Source organism: Serinus canaria, chromosome 7 (assembly GCF_022539315.1).
Source record: "Serinus canaria isolate serCan28SL12 chromosome 7, serCan2020, whole genome shotgun sequence".
In the NCBI taxonomy this organism is placed as follows: domain Eukaryota; kingdom Metazoa; phylum Chordata; class Aves; order Passeriformes; family Fringillidae; genus Serinus; species Serinus canaria.
In genome coordinates this window covers 5,985,757-6,008,328 of record NC_066321.1, presented here as the reverse complement: position 1 = coordinate 6,008,328, position 22,572 = coordinate 5,985,757, and the positions used below count along the sequence as shown (strand labels likewise).

Below are 22,572 nucleotides of genomic sequence, written 5' to 3'. Positions count from 1 at the left end.
CATTCAAGCGGCTTTGTTATTCCCTCCTTAGCCTGGGCCAGTCATCCATAAGCAAGAGCTGCCTTAAACCTTCCAGGCCTCGCAGCACTCGGGTACCACCTTTCTTTCTTTGAGCCCCACCAAGCAGGAGAGATCCACGTAACAAGAGGATCACAGGTAGCAGGAACACAAAGAAACAATGAGTGATCTGGGCTAAAACCCAACCTAACAGGTTACTCTGAGTTCCAAGCTCCTACCTCTCTTTTTTTTTGTGTTTTTATTTTCCTGTTGCTGCTTCTTGGTCTCATCCTTCAGCTTTTCTATTAAAATTGAAAAAAAACCAACACAGGTTTACTTAATGTATTTCCTGCATATTCACTCTGTATTCATGTCCTACATATCTTTTAGGTATATACAGTCATCCAGGAACATTCTGAAGAAAGAGGAAGTCCTGAGGAAGAGAATCAAAGCCAAAATGTGTGTGACGAAGGGAGCTGGCACTCAGCTGGCTGGAGAGCTGCAAGGACTCTCTTGCCCTCTTGCACTGCCTCTTCTTTTCATTAGTGCTACTCTTGGGGCTGCAGGGAGGAGATCAGGTTCCCATGTCCAGATGCTGGATTAGCTGCATTAATGCAAGCTCTGCATTGGCAAATTAGGCTAAGAATTGCAGCACTGCAGTTCCACATATGCTTCAACTCCAGATTAAGCATGAGGGGCAAAATGGGGCTATTTTTAGCAGACAACACCACAAGAGCTGTGAGAAGGCAAAGAGAGTGTAACTGCCTGCAGTCCAGAGCCAGTCAGGAAAAAGGAAGTGTCACTTGCAAAAAACTCCTGACATTTCAAGAGGTGTCTTCCATTCTGTATCAGGCAAAAATGAGACCTTTAAATTTTTTTTCAGTGGAAAAAAGAGAGCAGTGAAGCTGGGGCTGGTGCAGCCCTGGTGGGTGCCCTCTGCCACTCTCTCATGGGGGTAGGGCTCTCTGACCTGGGAAAGAGCCAAGAAAAAAATCTTCTTAAAACCAATCTTCTTTGGACAAGTGTTTCCACTTTGACAAATACGAATTTTCTCACAGAACTTTGTTTGAACACTCCTGACCAGCTGTGTGCAATCTCTGGTGAACTCCCCTTCCCCAGCAATTGTCCAGGATTTTATAATCGATGAGAGCAATGGGACAGGCTGAACCTGGAGGCAGGAAGTTTGTGTTTCAATCTCTGATCAAGATTTCCTATCTTATTATATGTATCATCCATCTCTCTGCCTTAATTTCTACTCCTCTGTCTCTCATCTTTGTAAGGTAGAACTCTCTGAAAGTAGTAACACTGGTTTTTTTTAAACAGCATCTGCCACGACAAAGTTCTGGTTTCATTTTGAGTTTGTAAATGATGTGAACAATCCTTGCATGAAGATTTAATATTTCTGTAAACAGAAAATAAACTGAGGATCACAGATGATGCAACCATTAAAATACTATATATGTTGTTCTTGTTAAATGGAAAATGTCCAAGTGAAACTTGACATTTTCAAAGCCTGAGTAGGTTATCCCTTGGGTTCTTTAACACACAAGAGATGTTCTGTTCTTTAACAGAAATAAGAACTCTGTGAAAAGCAGGAATAGATACTGAAGTAATTTCGTTGTGCATACAGTTACCTCTTACTGTCTGATTTGGACATATACATTAATTTTTCCTGAATAACTCCTAAACTTAATGACTGTGCCTCAAAAAAAAAAAAGTTCTGCAGAATAATGCCTATTTGAATTTTTAAATAGTGCAGATAAAGTAAACTGAGATCATTCACTTCATGTATTTAAAAAGTGATGGATTCAGTATCCTCCCTGCAATCAATAAATGTTCTCTCCTTAATCGAGGACTTCTGCCAGTTTGGTGATCTCTTGCACTAATTACTTCCCTCAAAAATATGACTTAGATGAATTTGAAACTAAATGGGACCAGTGTTCCTCGGGCAAAAATGGTGATTCAGTGGCCCTTCATTTCAGGATGGACATTGAGGGGCTGGTGTGTGTCCAAGGAAGGGAAAGGAGCTGGGAAAGGCTCTGCAGCACAGGGAGCTCAGCCTGGAGAAAAGGAGGCTCAGGCGGGACCTTCTCAGTCTCTACAGCTCCCACCTGGTGTAGCCGAGTGTGGGTTGGGCTCTGCTCGTGGGTAACAAGTGGTAAATGGTTTTAAGCTGTGTCAGAGGACCTTTAGGATGGATATTTGGAGGGATTTCTTCACAGGAAGGATGGTTAGACATTGGGAGGGGCTGCCTGGAGAGGCAGTGGTGTCACCATGCCTGGAGGTGTTTGAGGAAAGCCTGGATGTGGGACTCAGTGCCATGGTCTGGCTAACAAGGTGGTGATGGGTCACAGGTTGGGTTCTATGGTCTCAGAGGGCTTTTCCAACCCAATTGCTTCAGCAATTCTGTGATTACCTGGAGCGGTTACGGAAGCACTGCGAGCACCCTTAGCACTGCACGGCGAGCAGCGTGAGGAGGTTGGTGACAACGCGCTGTTGGGAATTCGGTGCGGGGTAAACATACAACTAAACTGAGCTTTGACTAGTTTTGTAGCGCTAGGGCGTTTTTAACACCCGTGGAAGCCCCGCTCCCTGCGCTCCGAGCCGGAGCAACTTCCCGGCTCCCGTGGCCCTCAGCCCTCGGCCCTGTCCCGGCGCCGCCCGGCAGAGGGCGCCGCGCGCGCCGCTCCCGCGCGAGGCGGGGCGGGGGCAGGGCCGCGCCTCCTCCATCTTCGCTCCGCCCGCGGCCCCTCCGCGCCGCGGGGCCGAGCGGGGACTGCGCGCCCGTCCCGCCCCGCTCGCCCGCGGCGCCGGCTCCGCAGACCTCCCGCCGCAGCGCCCCGCGCCGGGCTTCATGCCGCGCTCCGGGATGCGAGGAGGTGCGGCCGCCCCGTTGCCGGGGGAGAGGGTGGGTCCGGGGGCTCGGCTCCGCGGGCGGGGGTGCGGGTGCGTGGATGGATGGACGGACGGACCCGCCGGGTCGCGCCGCGCCGCGCGGGAGAAGTTGCCGCGGTTTTGGGACCGCTCCGGCCGGGATCTCCCGTCTCGCTGCTGGTGGCATTCCCCGCGCTGGTCCGGTTCTTCGGAGCGCCCCGGCTCCTGCCGCCGCGGGAGGAGCGGGCAGGGCGCGGAGCCGGCGCCCCGTGAGACAGGTGAAGTTCGGATGGGCACGGGCAGCGCCGGCCGCGGCCACCGGCGGGCTCGGTGCGGGCACCGCCGCAACTCCGCTCCGCCGAGCAGCGCGGAAAGTAGCGCGGCTGCCGCGGGCAGCGCGATCGCGGCTGGTTCTGGGCTCTCTGTGGCGCAGGTTCGCTTCTAAACCCCTACTTTTTCACCTGCCCACCCACCCCCAGTCGCAGCATCGCAATGTGTTTGGGTTGTCTTTTTCCCTCCGTCGATTCTTCAATCAGTGTTTTTAAACAAGGCACAAGCTTATACGCTTCTTCATTAACCATTCATTACTTTGAATGTTCGTTCTTAATTTGTGCTCGTCCTTGTATTTGTTTTGCGTTTTATTATTTATTCAAGGTCAAACCGTATAGAGTTGGGACTTTATTTATGTGAAGATATGATGAGGAGTCTGTAATGCTGTTCCTTTCCTCCTCCTCCTCTCCCTCCCACTCTTGTGCCTGCCTGAGTGTTTCTGTAGAAGGCTTTTAAAAGAATAGATGAGGGTCATAAAAAAGTACTTGCTGACCACTGCCTCCAGTTTTTTTGTATAATTGAAATATATTGGTGAATTCCTCTAATGAAAACAGAAAATCAACTAAAAGAATTGATTGCCTGAGGATGTAATTTTTGGAACAAATTGTACAGGGAATGTCTGTTGTGTGTGCAGGTGAGTGGCATAATCTACCTGTTAGAACTGGGTACCACTGAAAGTACCTGTGAGAGGATGTGATGGCAGAGAGTTGCTGTTTGCTCTTTGTATCACACAGGTGCCTTGCATGGCTGCTCAACTTGCTTGAAATCAACTTGGTGAAATCTTCAAACTTTAAGGAAACTGAAAGAAGTAGTGAACTCGTTAGCTTCTGAAAAGATTCCAGTGGAATTTAGGTAATGGCATGTCAGAGGTGAAAGAGATGGTCTTAAAGTGAGATGCTGGAGTCCAGGGATGCTTCCCAAGGAAGTGGGGCTGTGTCAGGATGTGTGAGGTGTGCGGGCTCTGCTGGTTCTCGGCTGGTCCACGGGGCTGAGAACAGCTCAGAATGCACAACTTTGTGTCTTTGCGGGGGCAGGCTCGAGGTGTTAAGTGCTGAATTTCCCTGAGGATGAAAGCAGGGAGATGCTGTGCCTGCCTGTACCTTTCATAGTGCCGAGCTGGTTTTAGAGCATTGAGGAAGTTGCTGCTTTTACTGCTGTGAACATCAGCAAGGAGAGCATGACCCTGCTGTGAGTTGTGTCGGTTTTGCTGCTTGCTTTGGTGGGACTGGATAAAGTTTTCATTGTTAATTATTACAAAAATTATTGAGATGCTGTTCTCAGCAGTCTTTTCTGCAACACGAGGGAAGAGCAGGAGATTGTACACTCTGCTTTTTCGTCTTGGTTCTCTGAGGAGAAGCAGCGTCTAGTCGTCTTCGTACATGAAAACAGAGGATTTTTTTTTTTTAGATCACAGCATTGAAAAGCATTTTCTGAAGAATCAGAAGTAAACATCATTCATTAGTAAACTTTCTCTTCTGCTTTGCCTCGATGGTGTTTCAAAGATCCCATTTCACTCTGGTAATGGAAGACCAAAAGAGCTGTTAAGCTCCATCTGTATGCATTAGGGTAGGTGGTTGATTTGTACCCTGGGGCCATATTATCTGCTATTTCATTACTTCTGGATCAGTAATGATATTCAGGAAAACGGTGTTTGCAGTGGCTGCTTTCTAGGGATGCCTGTTCACTAGAAAGCCTCGCCGATAAGATCGCATGCTGCGCGTTTGCTGACGTGCTGCGCTGGCGGAGGCGCTCAGGCTGCTGCCTTCAGTGGCACAGAACTTCTGGGGTTTCTGGGTGAGAAATGGGGATTCCCATGGCTCTCCTTGCTCCTTAATAGAATTTTTTTTTTTTTTTGGTTTACCTAACTAGTATTTAGTGTCTTACATGCCCTCAGATGAGCTGAGCTCTTGTGCCTGTTTAGGCGCTTTCTCCTTTAGTGTTTGGGCACAGCAGCAACTATCCCTGTGGTTGGGAGCAGAGGAGAGCACCTGAGGAGCCTGAGCTGGGGCAGGAGAAGTGCCCCAGATGCTGCAGGTACCCTGTGCCAAGCTCAGTGCTGAATAATAGCACAAAGGTAGCCATGGAAGAGTGGTTCTGGGCAGTGGAAAACCCAGCTGGTGGTTGTACTTGGGAAGCTTTTGCCTCCCTCTTGGTAGGTGAGCAGGGAGGGTATAGTGGAAGATGTGCTGTGATGTGAATGGTTTCATCCAGGTGTCCAAGGCAACTAAGCTTGTCTGGCTTTGTAGGCTGTAAGCAAAGAGTGGGATAAGAAAATACCAAAAAATAAATTACCATGAGTTGACAGTGCTTCACTGGCACCACAAGTACCTGTATCTGCTTTGCTTCCCTGCCCTGCACTGCTGCTGGCACCCCCATACCTTAACTGAAGTGGATTATGAAAGCTGAGCAACAGGGATGCTGATGCAGATTAAAGAGGTGATGGAAATGCCCCCAGGCTGTTGTTCAGGGAGGTAAGTTTTTTATTCCCCATTAGATGTGTATGCTGGGCTTTAATGGGTTGTGCTCAGTGCTGTGGTTGGGGGAAAGCAGAGACCTGTCTGCTTGAGCCACCTGACACAGAGCTGGTTTGGGGAACTTCTCCAGGCATTTTGTAGGTGAGAGAAACTGACTCGATGGACTGGCTCAAAGTGTGTTCAAAAACTATGTGTCTGGCTTGTCAGTTTTCAGGAACTTTATTGAATTCTGGGGGGCTTGTTCCAGTATGGTGAGACGAAAGCATTGTTTTCACAAAACAGAGCTGCCCTGTGGTTTGTTAAGGTAATAGAAAATGAAAATTTGTCTGGTTCTGGCAGCAGTTCCCAGGCTCCGGTGCTGCCGGGTGCGGCTGAGGATGGGAAGTCCTGCTGGGGCTGCCTAGGGCTGAGAGCTTGTGTGTTTTTTCTCTAAACCAAAGAAGCTGAGAAGCTGTGGATGGGCTGTCATGCCTTGTTATAACTGAGTTTTATGATACAATGGCATCAGACTTCGTGGCCCAGCTCTGTGCAGTTGTGGTGTGTTTCTCTGTGTGTTCTGAGTCCTCCCACACTGTTGAGTTTTTGCCCACACATCGCTTCAGTTCTTTACCTGAACTTTGAGAATATTGATTTTTTTTTTTTTTAACTGAGATTGCATTCCATCTTTTCTGTTATTTGCCCCAGTATCATGTAATGCAGAGTAAGTGTGAAGGTGGGGTGTGAAATGGGGATGTGATTGCCAGGTGACACCAGGATGGAGCTGAGGGATGCTGAGCTCTACCAGGCTCCTGGAAGCTGGGCATCCCATCTCATCCAAAGCTGCTTCTAGGGTGGTGCAGTGGGTGCTGTGGGAGGAGAAACAGATAAAGCACCACAGGCAATACAAGTACTGTTTATTTGAAGAAAAAAAGAAAATTCAGAAGTTTGTGCCAGAGGATGAGAGCCGTGTGGGTCATTTAGAACCAGAAACTCTGCAGGGAAGGCAGGTTTCTCTGCTTGCTCTGTGAGGCTGCAGAGACCCAGCCTCTGAGTCACTGGTGACCTGTCCTACCTTACTTCTGTGTCTAAGCACAAGAGCCCACTGTCTGCAGTCTGGTTTGGAACAAGAGAGCAAAAAAATACTGTGCTTTGGACTGGCAAGCTTATCAAGAACATGCTGGAAATGCTCTTTCTGCTTTGAATGCTTCCTTATTGAGTCATCTTCAGGCATTCTTTTGTACTTCTGCTGTATTTAGTTAAAACACTTGAGTATTAAGGACATGCTGCATCATTTTTCTTGGGAATGCTTTTAGTTGTGCTTCTTTTCCATTGTGATTTTTATTTGTTAAGCTTTTGTTCTGATTGAAGCAAAATCTTCTGCAAATTTTTTTTTGGAAAAGCATCTTAGTTTTTCTTTTCAGTCCCATCTAACTAATTCTCATATTTGTGTCTGAAAATAAGGTAACTGCTTTAAAAGGGGATCGGTTTTTTTTCTACACCACCTTTACTCACAGAACAGGCAGCTGTTTTGAGAAAGTGCATGGAATGGGCAAGGAAAGAGATTCAAAGGCCACCAAAAAGCAAACAAAAAGCTGTGTTAGGGGATGCAGGGCCAGAATGTGTTTGTGATTCCTTCCCCACTTGCATGTCCCAGGCAAGTGGGGAAGGAAGCCCACACAAGATGAGCTGCTGCTGTCTGATCCCTGTGGTGGCTCTGGTGTCCCTTGGTTGTGCAGACTCTGTTGATAAAGGCAGAATGTGCAAACCCATTTACAGTGCAGTGAGGTATCTCATTGTGACCTAAAAAGGGTAAAGCAGGAGAGAGGGAAAAGAGTTTTACAGGTGAAATGAAGATTTAAAGGTACCTAAAAACTATGAGAAAGTGGAGAAATAGTCACTCTCCTGACTCAGTTGCTTAAACAGAAAATGTTTGTGCAGGAAGGGGTCATTCTAGTAGAGAATAGTGGCTATTTTGGAAAGGTTGAAGGTAGGATAACTTAATGTGGCAAACTTTTGATCCCAGCCTTGTTAGGAGCGAGGGGGGATTCCTTATGTGTCTTGGGGTTGCCAGGAATGGACAGAAAGACCCGAGGTGCCATTTGGCTCTGTCAGACTGGCATAGCCTTCCAAAAGAAAGATAAATGAAACAATCTCTTCACTCGTTAGGTATAATTGTGGCTGTTTCTGATCCATCTCCCACAATAACCTGTAATTCACATTGGCACTGTTTCAGCACATGGTGACAGCAGTGGGGAATTCTGTCTGCTGTGTGTTCAACAGATATTTGTGGAGAGGATCAGTTGCCACAGCATATTGTGGGATATATAAATGTGTGTGTGTTCGTGTGTGTGTATATATAAAATGTAATTTTTTTGTCCAGTGGTAGAGTCTTTAGATAGATTTTTTTTTATTATTCTTTGCTTAAGTACCTATTTTAAGTGAATTGCTGGGTTTTCATTGCAAAATTGAGGTCAGCAGAGAACAGAGCAGAAAGCCTGAGGGCACTGCAGTGTGGGGGAAATGACTCCTGGGCATTAACATATGCCTTCTGAAGCACTTCTGAGAGCTGTAGGCTGCAGATATTTATGATTCTGTAATTGATTTCATGTATCTGTAGTAAACACGATATACACCTTGCTGAAGGAGGAAGCAGCAGTCTCTGTGATTGCCATTTTCTCCAGCAATGGTGCAGTTTATGGAGCATCACTTTTTAGTGTGTGGTATTTATTCAGGAAAGAAAACTTAGGTGGTGGGAGGCTTGACAGTCATGGCAAACTTTATTTTACAAAGTCATCCTAACAGAAACATGCAATAGGATTTCTTCTTGTGCTTGTTTTTGTTTTAATCTGTGTGTGTGTGTCTTGTTTTGCTATTTAAAAATTTTTCTGTGTTCCGTCTTGTGAAATGTTTTGAAATAGTCAAAAAGATCACCTGTCCTGTATAGGAATTTATATTGAATTAAATGACTGTTAATAAAACAGAGAATACATCAACTGTAATGGATGGAGGAGCAGCCTGAGGATGTGGCACAATAAGGGTGAGCACAATCCCACTGTTAATGAATGGGATTAAAAGTGGTGTTTATGGGCGAGGGAGGCTCTCCACGGGGATGGAGTCTGTTTTGTGCCTGGCTTTTTGTCTTTAGGGGCTTGAAACAGAGCTCTCTTCCAGAGCCTTGCTGAAGCTCAGCACACATGATTTGTATTCTCCCAGAGAGTAATTTGTCAGGAGATGAACAGCAATATGCTCAGTGTTTGCTGCAATAAGAAAGACAAGTCCAGTTAAAGACTTATTTCTTGGAGTAAAGTAATTTTTAAACTTTCCATCAAAAAAAAGAAAGTCATAAATACCCCTGCCTGGCCTAGATTTTTTTCCATCTCAAGTACTTTGGTGGCAAATTCAGGTGTGCAGGAAATGAAGCAGCCCAGAGCTTCCAGCTGGGGAGGACACAGGGCTGGTCCCTGGAGAGGACATTGCTCTTGAAAGGTCTCAGAAGTCAGATGATTTGGGAACTTGGAAAATTTGTCTAGACATTGCGATGTATTTTTAAGTGAAACTTTGATGCAAAATGGAAATTGAAACAAAATAAGCAAAAGGTTAATTTTGCCTGAAATGAAGCCATAATTTTTCTGTAATAAAACTTGGCTGACTAAATGAATGCTTTAGTGTTGATTTCTAGCAGAGGCAAAAACAAAATAAGCATTCAATTCTAGTTCAGTTTTTTTCTTTTGGGAAGGGAGGTGTGGGGTGTGTTGCACTTCTTTTTTCCCTTTTTCTAATTTTTTTTTTTTTCATTAACAGAGAAGCCAAATCACATGGTTGTCACTCACACATCCATTTTCCCTGGTCCCAGTACCAAGTTTCAATAGAATCATAGTTTCTATGATTCTATTGAAACTTGGTACTGGGACCAGGGAAAAGGAATGTGTGAGTGACAGCCAAGAGAAGATGGCAGCTTGGAATGGAGCTGTGATGTTTGGTGAGTGCCAGTGGGAACAAGAGAGGCAGGCAAGTGAGCTGGTGTTCAGGAAAGGATTTGGACTGTAAATGTGTTCAGAAAGCAAGGGGCTTGAAGCCTCTGATTGGCAGGGAGGGAAGAAAAGACATGAAAAGGAGAGATGATGCAACTTCGATTTTAGTTATCTGCAGCAAAAAAAGGATGTTTTGTGCCACTTTGACTGTGAATGAAGTAGGAGCCAGAAAGGAGAGGTTTAATGAGCAACAGGATGGAGACAGACATGATGGAGGTTTGTCAGGATTTGTTTTTTTCCTTTAAAATCTGTAAAACCCTATTTCCATCCTTCAAAAAGCCTCTATATATTTAGGAACATCAATGGTAATATATCATGTCAAATTCGTTTGTTATATCTGCTTCTATCATGTCTAATTTTGGCAGGAATTATAACACTAATTACATTTACTGTCAAGTTGATTGCCCCTTCCCTGTGCAGCTCTAGCTGAGCCTGTCTTGCTCTCTGTTTAAATAGGTATAACTTTTTTCCCCTGACTATTTGGAAGAGTCTTGGCTGTGGAATACCCTTTGTCTGGGTCTAGAGAAATATCAGTGTGTCAGTCTTCCAGATGAGCTGTAACGACTTTCTTATCAGGGAAGGTTTAAAGCAGAAAGGTATCGATGGACTAGAATTATCAGATTTTTTTTTTTTTTAATTTAATTTGAGAGAGGGATTGGGATGGACAGGATATATATATATATATATATAAATATATAAATTCTGTTGGGATATGTGTATGAGGTGTTTACACCTCGTAAAAGACTACCATATGTTAATTATGCTTTGAAAAGAAAATGAAGATGCTTTGTGGGGAAGTTTTGAACATGACATGTTCTTGGTTTTTCAGGGCATCAAATCAACCTCTGTGTCTCACAGTTTAAAATACAGATTAGATTAAGACACTGAATAGTAGACACATTGTTTTGATTCTAGGATGCTCTTTATGAATACTTCTGAAAGAAGCAACAGGGCAGCTGAATAAGAAGCTGTGGGGAAAAAATGTGAGGCAGGAAGGTTGAGTGGGGAAGTGATGTTAGAAGGAATAAAGAAAATGGAACTTGGCACTGTGGCTTCACTGAAAATAATCATAGCAATAGTCATCCTCCTGCAGAGGATGATGAGGGGGAATGCAGTGTGGGATGCAGAACTTCTCTGGAAGCATTTTCAAAGTGTTTTGCCAAAATACCTCTGGAAGGCAGAACCTAAACTGCAGCAGTTTGGTGGGGCAGAGTTTGGGAAGCATCTGATCCTGCAGAGGAGCACATTTGGAAGTGAAAAATTTGCAAATTGCTTTTCCAAAATGAACTCCAATTTGAGGTTAGGATTAATGCCTGTCTGCCTTTAGAAAGATACAAATAGTTACAATTTTCTGCTAATCTTAAAAAGAAAAATCCGAATAACACTCCTGGGATTGAGAGCTAAAGGTCAGAAACTCTGAATAGCAGCATTAATTGCTCCCTTTAAAGGATATAAAGGATCAGAGTCTTTCAAGGCTTGCCTAAGGAGAAGAGCAATATTAATGTCAGTAAAGGATGATACAGCAAGACTCAAAAAGGGGAGGGAGGGAGGTTTTTTCGTTTGTTACTCCAAAATAAGATGAATGTACAATTTACTTGGGTGTAACTTCTGAAGTATTGCAGCATTGCTTCAGTTGTGTGTTGTGTTTAATACTTTTTATTCCATTGAGCAGGATCAAAGTGCAAGAAATATTACCAGGATTAGATGTTGCAGTGCACACAGGATTGCCTTGGCCTGTCTAGTGCAGTGAACTTATTTCCTTATTTTTTAAAGATTTAAACTCTTTGAGATTGTTATCACAGCCTTTCAGAAAATGATGCCACACTTGATTTCCCACCTTTGTAATCTTCAGGATTGAACCAGTCTTTGCAAGTTGTGCAATCTCTTAGGTGGTGTTTTAGTGTTACTGACTCTAATTAAGAAATATGGGGTGCCTCAGAAAAAATGAATTATCTTATGCATACTCCTACTGTTGCTGACCTCTTATCAATAGTTCAGGCTATGTGGGAAAAATTTAAATATTGAGGGAATCAGTGATTTATGATAGAACTTGCTGTTGAAATGGATTATGCATTTTTAAAACATGGAGATAATTTTTAAAGAGCCTGGGTTTCCACAGCTGCCTGTAAGATTCTGTATAATGATAATGAGGCTGTTTCTGCTTTCCTTCTCTCACTCATGTATTCAGAATATTACTTACATGCTTTTTCATGCAAGGAAAGGTTTGGAAATCAGAACTTCTCAGTGCTGAAGAAACAAATAAAAAGCTTTGTTTTATCTACAGTTAGATTTGCAAAGGTGTCCTTGTTGTAAAAGAACTTGATGCTAAAAATGTTGTTGGGTTTTTCTTACTGATTTTCTTTGCATCCCTTGCTGCATCCTTTAGGAAAAAAAACTGTTTTCTCTAGGGAATGAGGAGAGTTGAGGGGAAACTATCTTAATTTTCAAACAAGAATGCTTTTAAAGTATTTACATTTGTTTAACTTCATAGCCACGGGTGGCAGATTTCTTTGTCTTCTCTTGATTTCATATATGCTTCTTGATGATCTGTTGAGAAAGATTTAGATTTGGCTTTTTCAGTTAAAATAAGAGAAAGTACTTGCCTGCTGACTATTTTTTGTTTAGCTTCTGGGAGCTTGCCTTCACTGGGATAGATTTTAGATTTTGTAAGCAAATCCTGTTGGACTATGCAATGATGTGTCTGGATTAAGTTTCCTTCCTATTGCACATTCTACAGGAAAATGTATTTTCTGTTAGTCTGGTAGATGGTCGTATAGGATAGTTTTTGATTGCTTCTGAAACAGCAGAAGTCTCCTAGGCAATTCTGTTAAATCCCAGGTAGTTCAAGGGAGGGGAAGGAAAGGAGTTCACCTCCTCCCCTTTCTCCTGAGGCTGGGCTCAGGTGAAATGTGTGTGAAGCTAAGAAACTTCTGATGCTGAGGATCTGGCATGGAATGTGGTAAGTAAAACATAAGGTTGCATACAAAAGATGGGTAAAAAGTTGTAACCCATACTTCCAGCTCTTTCAATACACTTTTAGAGTACCTCAGAATTCTTGATTTTTGTGTTTTTCTCTCTGTAGTTTCATGATTTCTCCAAGGTTGTGTGAGCTTGCCTGTTGGATCAAATAACAATGAAGAAGGGAAAGAGTTAAGCTTAAACTCAACTTTAAATATTTGAAGTATCTAATGATAGTAAGTGTATTTAAAAAAGTTCAGATGATATTTGGCAGAGCCAAAACTTCTATGCTTAGGATGGACTGTGCAGACCTCGTCAGGCAGGTGTTCAAGATCTGGTATTCTCCCTGTAGACTGGATTTTTGTGCTAACAATATTTGCAGTTATGCATTGTTGAAAATACTTGCATTTTCTGTGGATTCAAATCCCTGAAAACAAATGGTTGCAGGTTGAAATATTGGCAGCCTGGCAGGGTATTTAAGCTTGCACTGTAGATTGCTGTTATATTTGTTTACTATCTGGGGATGCTGCTTGCAGAGCTAAAAACCCTCTGAGCTGATCATTATCAAGCTTGTAAAAGGAAGTAGCAAAGGAGGAGTGTCAAATTCCGTCTGACATATGAATAAAGGTTTTTTTGAAGTGAACTTATCTAAAACTTCAAAAATTAATACAGTAACTAATGCCTGACCTTTTAATTAAAAGTTCACTAGTTTTTTTTAGGAGTTAGTTCTGTCAAGATACTTTTGCAGTGTAATGCTCTTGGTGGCAGAGCTTTTTGTATTCCCCTCGACGGATGAATGATTAATGATCTCAACACTGCCTTCTGGATCACCTTGTAAGAGGTCTCCTTCATCAATCTGGCAAGGGGATTGTATGGCAGTTTGCACCCTAATTACAGTCCCCAGCTGGGGATGTGCTGCTTAACAGATTACTTGTAGCAGAAGTGGAGTCAGTGCAGATATGGATGGCCACGGAGTTGTTGGATGCCGAGGTTCTAAAATTAGATTTCCTTCTAGAAAAAAACATCCACTTCATATAAGCAGTGCAGCGGATAAAAGTGTTTAGCTGGAATTAACTCTGTAACTTAAAGGTTTAATAATAACAGTGCTTCTGTGTTTCCCTGTTTTCATTGTTTCCCTTCCATTCTCTTGCGGTCTGATAGACCAGCGCGGTATTGCAAGCCAGAAATTTTATTACTAGTGGAAACATTAAGGTATTCCACAGGGCAAAACAAAAGTGATTCAAAAGGTGCTTTTACAGATAATAAGTTTTAGCATTGAGCAGTTTACCCAGAAGGCAGCAGATTATTTCTAGTGGTCTGTCGTTATTGTTGGCCTTTTTTTCTGCCTCATTTGTGGTGTAATGCTGCTGCTCAATTAAGATGTATTTTGGTGAGAACCATGAATGACAATGTCCACCAAGCATATTGCTAAGCATATACATCCATGCCTACTGCTCAGGCTGCCAGCTCTGAGTGTGCTGCTGAGAAACAGCTCATTTAAGGACTAAGGCATGGAGGAAAACTTGCACAGGATCCAGCCAAACACTGAAGCAAAGTACCCATTTATTTGAAAGCGGCAAGATTTTAGGCTTGGGAAGGATGAAATTGCCAAATGATTTTCCAGGTATGTATCAGTGTTTTAGGAGTCAATATTGCCAAAACAGATAACCTTGTGAATATCATGACAATCTGTGAAAAAAAATAAATATCTAAGTTGTTTTTTAATGATAAGAATTTATTTTCATGGTCTCAGAGTCTGGGCACTAGCAACTTCCCACTGGGTGATATGTATTGGAAGGATAAAAGCAGTGAAGAGGGGTACCAGTAGATTGAGGATGGAGGTGGAATATTAACTATTTGTGCTTAAATCCTGAAGAACATGAGGATTGAAGAGATTGATATTTGTGTTTGGGACAGTAGAAACCTTCAGTAGTGCTGTGGCTGCTGTGATGGTGTGGGTGTGAATGTTTGACATTTACTAGTCAGTGAAAAATTAGATTACTGTAGCTGACCTGTGTTTTAATGCTGTGGAATGGCAGAGAGTCTGGACAGTCTTCTCCCTGTCTGGGAGCTTGACTCTTGGAGTATGGGAAGGAGCTGATAAGTGTGTGTCAAGCAGGAGTTTATCACTGTGTTATCCTAGGTTTGGAAGAAAATCTCTGAAGTTTTTACTCCTAGAGATGGTCAGATTGGTTATGCTGTATTTACTCTTTCTAGGTTTCCCTCCCCATGAGAAGTGGAGGAGTTGACTGTAGAGTTGCTGTATTGTCTGGAAATCACATACACTTTATGGTGGAGGCACTTCCAAGAGATGGTTTGGAAGGCTCTGGTTTCTGTGACCCAGGTTGCCCTAGGTGGAGACTCAGGGCTTTCCCTGTTCTGCTTCCCTCTTGCTCCTTTGACTCCCACCACTTGTGAACAGTCCTTCAGTGCTCTTTCCTCTCAGCTAAAAACTAAAGGCTGCCTCTTCAGCTTCTTTTATTGTCTTGTTAAAAAGCAGATGCAGTGTTTCCTCCCTATCAGTCTTTTAGATGGGGGGGTGGCAGGGCTTGGTGTTCTTGTGAGCTTCATCACTCTTCTGTTTGCAGAAGCAATTGGAAGGAAATGATCCAGGTCGTCGTTATTACTCATATTTTGTTTTTTTCCAGTTCTGCAGCTTCAGCTCCTCATTTGAGCTGCGTTGGCACGTCATGAAGCTCCACATTCCAGTCTGTAGTCGTGCATATTAATAACCCAGAGCTGCACGGCCTCTCCCTGATCTTGGTTTTCCATGGTGGCTCTCTCAGGTTTTGTTCCAGGACAAATGCATTGTAGTTGCTCAAGAGGAAAACATTTTCTCCTAAATTATTTTAGCAAATGGAAACCCTTTTTTACTCTGGCTGAAGACTTTGTCTTGGCTGTAAGCCTGAGAGATTTAAACATTTGCAGTTCCTTTTATTGTTCAAACCTGTGCAGCATATTTTAAGTGAGTGAGCAGTCTGTCAAGTTACTAGAAATCATTACTTTGCCAGAGAGTTATCGAATGGATGTGAAAACAGGTGTTTGTCAGATTTTTACTTTCTGGACTGAATATTTTTGATGTGTGGGAACTTTTATCTGCAGTCAGCCATTGTGCTTTGGAGAGGAAAAGGCTTAATTCAGATTATCTGGGCAATCAGGGAGCAGAGATGCGGGTCTGTGATTCATAATTGAAATTTAGCCTTTAGATTAACTTCATTAGTATGCTGTTGAACAAGGACAGGGTGTTAATAAATGAAAAAATCCTTCTGGGTTTAAGCACCAAGAGCTGCAATAGGTCTTAGCAGTTCATGAAGAATTTTTATTTTTGCTGTGACAGCATTATTTTTGATTTGACCATGTTCTTTTTGTCTTTATTCCTCAAAATTTTACAGAGATAAGTAGAGAAGTTGTATCTGATGTGCGATTAAACCCAAGATTCTTTTATTAAAGCCACGTTCATAAGCCCCTCTGAGATCAAGAAAAGGAACATTAAAAAATAGACTTCAGTTTCCTTTCTAACTGATGATTTAGAATAATGAGTGAAACCTGACTTATGTTCTTCAAAGACATGAAACTTTCTGAGGAACTAGAGACTACAGAACCTCCAGTCATTATCTTAAAAATGTTTATAAAATGTTTATTCTGATGCGGTGACAAATACTGATTTCTGATTACTTTGTACATTCTTGATCTTGAATTTAATTAAAGGACTTTTCCAACCTAAATGGTTCTGTGTATATTTCACAGTAGTCTGTGGACCATCAGCATAGAAGGAAATATTCAGACTTCTCCAAGTAGAATTTTCTTGCATGAAATGGAGGTTCATGTTGCTGAGTTTTGAATGACTATGCTGTAATGGAGGAAGTTATAATTAGTTTTATTTGTAAGAGGTTTTTTGCATTTTTATGCAATGTTTTTTATGTTTGACATGGTTGTATGAAAGATTTTGATAGATTCCCATTCATCAGTTGTAGAGCAGTACTAAGAAAGTAGGTTCACAAAAAAAAAAAAAAAAAAAGGCCAGTTACCAGAATGGAAAAGAAGATATTAGGGATTTTTGGTTCCTTCCCATCTTCACAGTTGCTCTTGATCTGCCTAAAACCTGTAGCAGAATATTTTGAGTTATCTGTACATTCGCTCTTCAGCAGAGAGTCGTGCACTTGATGTAATCCTCTGTGCTTTGAGGTGCTGAGGCATCTGCTTCTGCAGGCAAGGATTATGGATGTAGCTTTTCTTCCTGCATTCAGCCTTGAGGGAAACACAGATTGCTGAACAACAGAGCAGATTGGTGTCTGGTGCTTGAAAGGCTGGGAGCCGAGTTTGAACTCCTGCATGGAGTCTGTGTGGGCCTGCAGGGGTTTGGGAAGCTTTGGGAATTGCTGCAGCTGAGAGTCTGGGATGAGGGCAGTTTGGAAAAGAGAAGTGAAGAGAAGAGCAGAAAGTCTGTGTTATAATGAGTGATGTGTAGAGTCCTTCAGTATTTCCTTCAATACTAGGAAAAGCACAGATTCTGATCTGGCACACAGGAATGGGCTATGTTGCATTTTTCCACAGGGTTTGGCATGGGGGAACATGTGCTTAAAAAGCTCTAGAAAGTTGTGATAGAAAACATAGCTTGTATGAGGCAGCTTAAGATATATGGAGTCTAATATCTTCCATTGTTTATCCCTGTGGAAGATGAGTCCTAACCAGCAGACATAGCTCACATCCCAAAGTGTCTTAATTCTCACAAAAAGCTGTTAGGAAACCTTGACTTTAGATACACTGCTGGACTGTAGTTGGGGGGAAATTGCACTATCAGTGGTTTCTAGCTTGCTACAACCACTCTGTAGGAGAAGTAAAATGATCCAGGCCCAAAAATATAAATTAAAAATAATTTTAAACATGCTCCCTATATATTTTTTAATATTTGCTATGTCTTTGAGCAGTGCCCATAGTGTAACATGTTGTGTTCAGTTTTAAGTAGAGAAGCCTAACTGTAAGAGGTTCCATTTTTCTAAGAGAAAATGATGCAGTGGGAAAGGAGAGAGAAAAAGGGAGTAAATTAGAGAACTATGGACTTTAGATAACATTTAACTATAATCCAGTAGTAAAAAGTTTGATGAACTACCTGCTTGAAGACCAAAAGATAAACTCAATCTTCCCCATAATCATTAACATTTCACTTGATAGATGCTGTGAGAGCAAGCATTTTGTGCAAATACTTGAATAAGGGATGATGATGGCTTTGATTCACTTAGTGAAGTGGGGTTTTCAATAGGAAAACAGTGTGAGAGAAATCTATGAAATGTCTAAAGAGATTGGGGAAAAAAGTTTGCTTTTCACAGTACCACTGTTGATGTTTCATTTTGACAAGATGCTGTAAATAAATTCCCTGGAGATGCTCAAGAGTCAAATATGCTTTGCAGTATTTTGTTTTCTATAATTGAGAGCATTTCTGGTTACCAACATTTTTTTTATTCATCTTGATCCTTAAGTTGGGTGGAATCCCCTAACCTTGGCAGCACCAGCAGGGGAATATGTTTAGCCTTTGCATACTGTTGGAAAACTTGGGTCTGAGCAAGGGCACCCACTGCCAGGTCTTGGCTGCCCTCACTCAATAGATTTGCCATGCTGAAAGAGAAATACATGAACTAGAGGTCATGCTTGGTTCAAATGGCAAAATGCAAACAGTCATTTATGTACAAGATCTGAAATAGTAAAATCCTGGATGGAGAAATGAGAGAAAATCTTCACTTCCTCTTTCATTTGCAAAGGTTAAAATGGAAAGGTTTGTCAGTGTGATGTGTTGGAGCCTCTCTTGATGTGATGGGGGTCAAGTGTTGTTCTTGCATTCTTGATGCTTCCCATAGTGTGAACTGGAGAATATTCATGAGCATGCTGGTGTTTATGGCCTGTCTGATGAAAGATGCAGACAAATTTAACCTTTTAACTATAATCGAGTTTATTTTTCTTACTCAGGAGTTAGCGTGACCAGTGAACTAAAATAGATTGTGCTTTTTCTTTTTATTTGTGCAGGGGAGAGGGCTTGAGGAACTGGTCTTAAGCTGAGATAGGGGAAATTCAGATGAGGTATAAGAGCAAAGCTTTTCCACTGTTAGGGTGGTCAGGCATTGAAGAGGCTGCCCAGGGAGTGACCATCCGTGGAGGTGTTCAAGTGGAGCTGGATGATGAGGTTTTAGGGGTACAGTGGCAGTGCTGGGCTTAAAGGATGATCTTAAAGGACTCTTCCAACCCTTTGCAGATCCAAGTGTGTGTTATTTCCTATATTTAAGTGATTAGTTAATTACTCCTCGCCTCAAAGAAGGATAAAACTCTTCTCCTACATCTCTTTGGTGACTTGACTGTCTCTGTATAAGGGGTCTTCTCTACTAAATCTTGTACCTTGCTGTGTAGAAACTGTGATTCCGAACACAAATACTTAAAATACTCATTGCTAATTTCTGGTCCTTGATTGAGACCATGTCACAATGACAAGTACCTGATGTTGTGTGACTGACCCAGTCCATAAAACCTCTAAGAAGCCATAACACATGGATATCCTTATTCTAATGAAAAATTATGGTAATAAAGTTTAGTTTCTGTAAGACAAATGTGTATGAAATATAACCACAAGTGGAGACCTTTCAGTGAACTGACAGCTTTTCTGCTCTCTCTTCATTCTTTGTGCCATTTTTTCTACTCATCACTTCTTTTCATGGACACATCCAAAAGATGAAATGCAAAATGGGAAAATGTTGAAACCCAATGAAGTCAGTATGAGGTTTCTTGTTGACCTAAATGGGAATGCAAAAGCTAGAGGTCCTGTCCTTAGCTTTAAATAAATTTCCCCCTGTATAGAAGCACTGTCTGGAAATAGACTATCCACATGCCTTGAAAGAATTTAAACAAAAATGAAAAAGCAAGAGTAGAGTTTGCTTCCAACTTTTAGTATAATTACTTTGATATCCCAGATTTTCATATCATCCTTTTCTTAAGCAATTCACAGAATCACAGCCCGAGTTTTCAAAATATCTGCTCGTTTGTGGAAGGTGTCCTGGTAGGCTGTTTCTATTGAAACGGAGCTTAATCTCTGGCTTCACTGATCCTCTCTTTTAGTCAGAGCTGTCACTTACTTCAGGTCAGTTCAGGCACACTATAAATCAGGACCTTCTCACTAGTCAATCAGTGATTGATTTAGTTTTGCAGCACTCAAAGGCAGTCGTTTCTGGTTTAAAACTGAGTTAATGTGCCCTAACATTAATGTAGGGTTGGGCACATGCCTGGGAGCTTGTGGGTTCTGGAGCCAGGACTGCTTTGTTCCTGATTCACAGTGTGGGCATAGGAAAATAATTTTGAATTAATGTAGAAATAGTTGCTGTGCTTCAGTCTTTGTCTTTTCCCTCCCTCTGTGTTAACTTGAGTTCTTTAAGGCCCTGGAGTTGGAGTGTTCAGAGTTCATGCCCTCCCTAGCACCTGGAATGGAAAACCACTGGAGATGGAAAATCGTTTACCCTGGTGTGTGTCTCAGATGGAGACATTTGTGCTAATGGAGCTTTAAAAAACAAAAAGCTGTGTTTGCAAAGGCCTTTAACACTATTGCAGAATAATTGAAACTAAGACTAAATAGGATTTTAATTTTCTTTTGGAGATGTGGAAAGCCTTCATCCCATTCCATGCCCTGTCTACATCACCACCCAAATATTGGAAACCCTCAAATCCTTTGCAGTACTGAATAGTGGATAGCAAGTGCATCATGATGGGACTGAAGTCTGCATGATAATATTTAAAGTGCTTGGGAGGGACCACATTCTCTGATGTGTGGTTTTGATTTCTGTGCCTCATGCTGGATAAAGACTTATGGTCAAATCTTGGTATTCCTGTGGAGGGAAGAGCTGTGTGTATATACTTGTGCCTCTCTGGGTTTCAAAGTTATCTCATGTGTCTGTTCTGTAACCTTTCCATAGTCTCAGGAAATGGGAAAGCACTGCTGGTGTGAAGATGCTAAACAGTTTAGTTTATTAGTAAAAAGAGAAAAATCTCTTGAAAAACATCCAGTTTTTAAAATGCGACAAAGTTCAGACTTCTGTAATTGTTTCAAAATTTAATATGCTTTGCAAGTAATAACAAATGAAACCTGTTTTTCTGAGGCAGATGAAACTACAAGGATAACCTATAGCAAATCAAAAGAAAGTAGGAAAAGACTTTCATCCTGCTATTTCCCCTCTTGTAGTCTGTGGGTCTTCCGCTGTGGTGTTCTCCTACTTTGAAATTGCCCCAGTTAGGTTGGTCTGAAGTTATTGTTGCTATGAGAGAAATGTTTTTTACATTACAAAGGTGTTTCATTAGAAGGTTGGTAGTTTTTCAGTGGTAGTTCTATTTCCAAAAATATAGCCATCATCTCAGTGAGGGCAAGTAAGGAAGTCTAAGAAATACATTTTCTGACAGTACGTGGTATTTTTTTGTTTTTCAGGATGACTCTAAAATTCTGTTCTCTTGAAATAACAATGAGGAAATACTTCTGGCTTTCTGGTTAGGAAAAAAAAAAGTGAACTGTTCTGTCTGATCTGTGGAACAATTGGAACAATTCCAGAGCAGTGAGGGATGCTGTGGGCAGCGAACAGGATCCTGCAAGGCAGACTGCCTTCACTGTTCAACAGAGCATCTCTAACTTATTTAGCTCTTTTATGTCTCAATATTGGGTGTTTGCTGGGGAGTGATGGCTGCTTTTGTGTGCTGGGATTGCTGCTGGTGTCACAGGCAGCTGGATTGATGAATCAGGGCTCCCTGGAGGAGCTGTGCTCCCTGGGCCAGGCTGACACGGTGCACACAGCCACATCCTCAGCCTCCTGCAAGAGCACAAGCAGAGACTGGCGAAGCTGCACATTAGTCCAAAAAGGTTCTTTCTGTGCATCTTTAGCTTCTTTAAATATATGCCTGTATTTATGCCAGAGTTTCCAAGTAATTATTCTGTTAAAACATGACTGTTTGAAGTAACTAAAACAAATGAGGTGTGATAACATGAAATACAATGGAATTTGCATAATCTGTTTAATAGATAGGAATTGTTACTGTGCTTAGTTTAATTTGTCATCATTTGCCCTGCTTTTTACTACTGTTTTGGTTGCAAAAAATTTCATGTCTAAGTACTTACTCTTCCACAGAGGCTTAATGGCATCCTTAAGGGGGTTGATTGCCTGACTCAGGAATTTGTCTGCTCATGTTTCCACCTCACCTTCTCTTTCCTGGTTCCTTCTTGCTACTTCAGACATTGACCACAATACTTGAGTGGCAGCAGCTGTAGAGATGAGAATGAACTGAAGCCAGCCCTTGTAAAGCAGGGAGTTAATAATATATTTATAAGGATACTATATATAGGTACTTTGGTATCAATATATACTATTAAATAATGTATAAGGTATTTACAGGAAAGAAACTTCTGCTCTGCAGAAGCAATTGCACGTACAATTACATGGCAATAAGCATCACATACTCTGTGGTAGGTTATAGGTAATGTTAGACTGTTTAAAAACAAGTGGAAAATTGCTCTAAAAGTCCAAAATGGGCTAAATGCCATTGCAGATCTTGAAGCAGGTTATAAAATTGTTCAGAGAAATCTTTTGAAGTAGTAAACAGAATTTAAAAGCCCCATGTGACTTTGAACTTGAGAATTGGAGCATCTTCTGTGAGAGATTTGTCAGTGTGGGAGAGCAGTGTTTTAGTGAGCTACTCCTAGAATAGATCCCGTGGGGAGCTCAGGATTATTGCAATCCTCTCCACCAAGTGTTGGGAATATTTGTTTGGCCTCACCTTCTTTAATAGAAGAAGTAAATGGTTGTGTGATAGGACTTTGGAGATTAAATAATGGTTTTTGATTATATGGAAGAAAACGGGAGCTACTCAACAGTGCAGAAGATTGGTCTTCAACTCTAGTAAGGCAGGTGGCAGAA

At 42.0% G+C, this 22,572-nt stretch overlaps 1 protein-coding gene across 1 annotated transcript in view; it reads left to right on the top strand.

Moving 5' to 3' along the window:
• Positions 1 to 2,817: 2,817 nt before the first annotated feature.
• Positions 2,818 to 22,572, top strand: part of THSD7B (thrombospondin type 1 domain containing 7B) — a 297,684-nt gene continuing 277,929 nt past the window's right edge. The window contains exon 1 of the mRNA XM_030241847.2: positions 2,818 to 2,876. The gene's annotated coding sequence lies outside the window, so the exon portion shown is untranslated. The remainder of the gene's footprint in view (positions 2,877 to 22,572) is intronic.